Here is a 6,158-nt window from a genome sequence, read left to right on the forward strand (position 1 = left end):
ATAATTAAATGAAATGGGGAAAAGCAAACTACCAGATACAGAGTTCAAAACAGTGGTTATAAGAATGCTCAAGGAAATTAGTGAGAACTTCAAGAAACTTAGTGTGAACTTCAACAGCATGAAAAGAACCATAAAAAAGAACCAGTCAGAAATAAACTATATACTAACTGAAGTGAAGAATAATTTACAGGAAATCAACAGTAAAGTACAGGATGCTGAGAATCAAATCAATGATTTGGAATGTGAAGAAACAAAAAACACCCAATCAAGTTTGTCACTACCAAGCCAGCAATGCAAGAAATGCTAAAGGGACTGGTGTAAAAAGAAAAAAGAAAAAGGGAAGAAGGAACACAGGCAAAAAAATAAAAATGGTGACAAACAAGTACCTATCAATAATAACTTAAAATGTAAATGGACTAAATGCTCCATCAAAAGACATCGAGTGGCTGAATGGACTAAATGCTCCATCAAAAGACATCGAGTGGCTGAATGGATAAGAAAACACAACCCATACATATACTGTCTACAAGAGACCTACCTCAGAACAAGAAACTCACACAGACTGAAAGTGAATGGATGGAAAAATATCTTTCAGGCAAATGGAAATGAAAAAAAAGCTGGGGTAGCAATACTTATATCTGACAAAATAGATCTCAAAGTGAAGGACATAATAAGAGATAAGGAAGACCACTTCATTATACTAAAGGGATCAATACAAGAGGATATAACCCTGGTAACATACATATACCCAATGCAGAAGCACCCAAATACATAAAAAAAAAAGCTCCTGGAAGATATGAAGGGAGAGATTGACAGCAACACAAACAGTAGAGGACTTTAATTACCCCACTGACATCACTGGATAAATTCTCTAGACAAGAAATCAGCAAGAAACAGCAATCCTAAATGACTCACGAGATCAGATGGGCTTAATTGACATCTTCAGAACATTTCACCCCAAAGTCACGGAATATACATTCTTCTCAAGGGCACATGGGACATTTTCAAAGATAGACCACATATTGGGTGACAGGCAAAGTCTCTCCAAATTCAAGAAGATTGAAATTATATCAAGCATCTTCTCAGACCACAATGGTATAATATTATAAATAAACTACAATAAAAACAATAAAAAATTCAAACACTTGGAAGCTGAATACCATGCTATTAAACAATGATTGGGTTACCAAAGAGATCAAATAAAAATTTTAAAACACCCTGGAAACTAATGACAATGAAAACACAACAATCCAAAATCTATGGGACAGAGTAAAAGCAGTCCTGAGAGTGAAATTTATAGCTCTACAGGCCTATCTCAAAAAACAAGAAAAAATGGCAATCAATTCTCTAACTCTACAGCTTAAAGAATTAGAAAGTGAGCAACAATAAAAACCCAGAGAACCCTGATAGGACTAAAGGAGGAAACTGCATAGAGACTGGTAGGGAAGACAAGATGGAGGCGATATAGGCAGACGCGTCCCAGGTCGTGTCCCGGAGCAAATGGAGTAAGCAGCTGAAACTAATAACACCCACCCCGAATTGGAAAAATTATTCAGCTGGTGAGACGGTTTGCAGCCAGGAAGGGCAGAACTCCCCTGGAAAGCAGATCCAAGCAACAGCAGCCTCGTGAGCACCACACCCTCTGCCTGAGGAACAGTAGCTGTATCTGAAGCCTCCCTCCACCAGCCAGAAGAGCCACCACAGCTGTGAACAGAACCCACCAGAGGAGCTGCTGCCAACTGAGGAGCAGCTGCTATCGCAATTGCCCAAGGAGCAACCACAGCCCAAGGAGCCACTGCCACCCAGGGAGCAGCCACTGAATGAATCAACGTCTAGATATGTCAGTGAGATCAAACATGGGTAGACAAAGAAACCCCCAAAGGAAAGAAAAGGAGGACTCGCCAGAAAAGCAGCTAAGTGATACAGAGGCATGCAACATGACAGAAAAAGAATTCAGAATAAGGGTCCTAGAGTGCAGAAACCGGATGGAGAAAAAAATCAACAACTTATGCAAGAAGCAAGAGACTGGTAGGAGAGGTGGAGGCGCGAAAGTGCTGGCCCGGCACCCACAGATGGCAACTGAAGTCCCAGAGAGATATCTAAGCTGTGGGGGGTACCACTGAGACCTCTGGGATCTAATCCCCAAGCAGGGCTCCCCAGCAAAGAGCACCAAACTGAGGAGGGTACCCACATAACATCTAGCTGCAAAAAGCAGTGGGGTGCTGTCTTCCAAGGAGTGGCAGCTGAAAGTTCAGGCACCCTCTTAAAGGGCCAATGCACAAAAATTCCCTGTGGAGCCACCCACCTTGTGCTCTGGCAGAGGAAGGGTGAAGTGAACTGGAGCTGTGAGAGCAGACCCAGGACTGGGGATTTGGGGGATAGAGCTCAGAAGGCAGACACCCCAAGTTTCCTGGGCTGAGTCATTCCCTCACACAGAGGAGGACATCTTTCCCACATAGACATCTGCCTTGCCTGTGGGGAAGGCAGTCAACACACCCTATTGGAAAACACCTTGCCCTGAGGCCACTTAAGAGATTAAAAGTAAAAATTAGCCTCCAGGCAGAAGCAACTGCCCCACCCTGTTGAAAAAAACTCACCACACATGAGGATGATTACCTGGGGGCAATTCAAGTTAGAATCTTATTAGTCTACAGACAGAGGCCGTCTCTGAAGGCTTTGAGTCTTTGCCTGATCCAATTAGTCAGAAACAGCCTTTAACACTGTCCTGTACTAGAGACTGAGAGGTGTAAAGGATCTAACTAATACATAGCACAGACCCAAACAAACAAAATGAGGAAACAAAGAAACAACTCCCAAATGAAAAAACTAGAGAATTCTTCAGAAGACGAGATAAATGAAGCAGAGATAAGACATTTATCTGAAACAGAGTTCAGAGTAATGATATTAAAAATGCTCAACAGTATGAAAAAAGATATAGTAGCTATGAAAAAAGAACAGTCTGAGATAAAGAATGACATAACACAAATAAAGAACATATTGGAGGGAATACACAGCAGATTAGGGGAAGCTGAGCAAAATAAGCCAGTTGGAGAAAGATAAATATCACATGATCTCACTCATTTGTGGAATATAATGAACAACATAAACTGATGAACAAAAATAGAGCCAGAGGGGGGGAAATATTCTAGAATATAATAGAAGTAATTCTGCTATTTGCAGATTTTTAATATTTCCTACAAATTTTGTGATATAATACTATGTTAGTACAGTTTTGGTAATATTATACTTAAAATCCTTTTATTCTTGAAATATTAATGCTTATTGCATGTAGTATTATATGTAAGATCTTTTTTTGATTAATTGATGTTTATTGCATGTAACATATTTAAGATAGTTTTGCTTGAAATATTAAGGTTTATTGCATGTAAAAAAATAGCTGAGAATGGGTAAATGATTTTTTTTAAAAAAAGAAAAGCTCAGAGTGAGCAGAAGGAAAGAGATAATAAAGATAAGAACAAAAATAAATGACATAGAGACAAAAAAAATGCAAAAGATCAATGAAACCAAGAGCTAGTTCTTTGAAAGGATGAACAAGATTGATGAACCTCTAGCCAAGCTCACCAAGAAACAAAGAGAGAGGACCCAAATAAACAAAATGAGAAATGAAAGAGGCAAAATAAAAACAGACTCCACAGAAACACAAAGGATTATAAAAAAAAATACTATGAACAACTCCATTCCAACAAACTAGACAACCTAGAGGAAATGGACATATTCCTAGAATAATACAACCTTCCAAAACTCAATCAGGAAGAATCTAAAAATCCCAATGTCTATTTTCCTCCAGGTTGTCTAGTTTGTTGGAGTAGAGTTGTCCATAGTATTTTTTTTAACAATCATTTGTATTTCTGTGGGGTCTGTTGTTATTTTGTCTCTTTCATTTCTCATTTTGTTTATTTGTGTCCTCTCTCTTTGCTTCTTGGTGAGCCTGGATAGAGGTTCATCAATCTTGTTTATCCTTTCAAAGAATTAGCTCTTGGTTTCGTTGATTCTATGTATTGTTTTTTTGGTCTCTATGTCATTTATTTCTGCTCTGATCTTTATTACCTCCTTCCTTCTGCTCACTCTGGGCTTTTCTTGTTGCTCTCTTTCTAATTCTTTGAGATGTAGAGTTAGATGATTTACTATCATTTTTTCTTGTTTTTGGGGTAGGCCTGTAGGGCTATAAACTTCCCTCTCAGGACTGCTTTCATTGTGTCCCATGGGTCTTGGATTGTTGAGTTTTCATTGTCATTAGTTTCTAGGATGTTTTTAATTTCTTCTTTGATCTCATTGGTAACCCAATCAATATTTAATAACATGTGATTCAGCTTACAAGTGTTTGAGTATTTTGGTTTGTTTTTATTGTAGTTTATTTCTAATATTATGCCATTGTGATCTGAGAAGATGTTTGGTATGATTTCAATCTTCTTGAATTTGGGGAGACTTTGCTTGTGACCCAATATGTGATCTATTTTTGAAAATGTCCCATGTGCACTTGAGAAGAACGTATATTCCGTAGCTTTGGGGTGAAATGTTCTGAAGATGTCAATTAAGTCCATCTGATCTAGTGAGTAATTTAAGATTGCTGTTTCTTTGCTGATTTTTTTGTCTAGAGGATTTATCTGGTGATGTCAGTGGTATATTAAAGTTCCCTACTATGATTTTATTGTTGTCAATCTCTCTCTTGATATATTCCAGGAGTTTTTTATGTATTTGGGTGCTCCTGCATTGGGTGCATATATGTTTATCAGGGTTATATCTTCTCGTTGTATCGATCCCTTTAGTATTATGAAGTGGCCTTCCTTATCTCTTCTCATGGCCTTCACTTTGATGTCTATTTTGTCTGATATAAGTATTTCTACCCCAGCTTGTTTTTCATTTCCATTTGCCTGAAAGATATTTTGCCATCCATTCACTTTCAGTCTGTGTGAGTCCCTTATTCTGAGGTGGGTTTCTTGTAGACAGCAAATATATGGGTCATGTTTTCTTATCCATTCAGCCACTCGATGTCTTTTGTTTGGAGAATTTAGTCCATTTACGTTTAAAGTTATTATTAAAAGGTACTTGTTTGTAGCCATTTCTATGTTTTGTGCCTCTTTCTTTCTTAGCTTTTTATTTCTTCTTTTTATACCAGTCCCTTTAGCATTTATTGCGTTGCTGGCTTGGTGATAAACGCCCTTAGCCTTTTTTTGTCTGTGAAGCTTCTTATTTCCCCTTCAATTTTGAATGATAGCCTTGCTGGATACAGTATTCTTGGATTCATTCCTTTGCTTTGCATCACTTTGTAAATTTCCGTCCATTTTTTTCTGGCCTGATGTGTTTCTGTTGAGAAATCATTTGATAATCTAATGGGAGATCCCTTGTATGTAACTTTCCGTCTCTCTCTTGCAGTCTTTAAGATTCTCTCTTTGTACTGAACATTTGCCATGGTAATTATGATGTGTCTTGGTGTGAGTCTTTTTGGGCTCATCTTGTTTGGGACTCTCTGTGCTGTGTGACTATTTTCTTCCCCACCTCAGGGAAGTTTTCTGATATTTCTTACAATAGGTTTTCTAATCCTTGTTCCTCTTTCTGTTGTTCTGGCACCCCTATTATTCGTATGTTGTTTCGTTTCATGTTGTCCCATAGCTCCCTTAGGCTCTCCTCCTGTCTTTTAATTTATTTCTCCAATTGCAGTTCAGTTTGGGTGTGTTTTGTTTCACTGTCTTCTAATTCGCTAATTCAGTCCTCCGCTTCTCCTAGTCTATTGTTGAAACTTTCAATGGTGTTTTTTATTTCAGCTATATCACTCTTCATTTCTTCTTGGTTCTTACATAAGTTATTGATTTTTTCATCCATTTTTTTTTGATTCTTACATAAGTTGTTGGTTTTTTTCATCTGTTTCTTCTTCTTTTAAAAAAATATATTTTATTGATTTTTTACAGAGAGGAAGGGAGAGGGAGAGAGAGTCAGAAACATCGATGAGAGAAAAACATCCATCAGCTGCCTCCTGCACAGCCCCCACTGGGGATGTGCCCGCAACTAAGGTACATGCCCTTGACTGGAATTGAACCTGGGACCTTTCAGTCCACAGGCCGACGCTCTACCCACTGAGCCAAACCGGTTACAGCCATCTGTTTATTCTTGATTCTTGCATAAGTTGTTGATTTTTTTCC

Source organism: Myotis nattereri, assembly GCF_964212035.1.
Source record: "Myotis nattereri genome assembly, chromosome: 6".
NCBI lineage: Eukaryota > Metazoa > Chordata > Mammalia > Chiroptera > Vespertilionidae > Myotis > Myotis nattereri.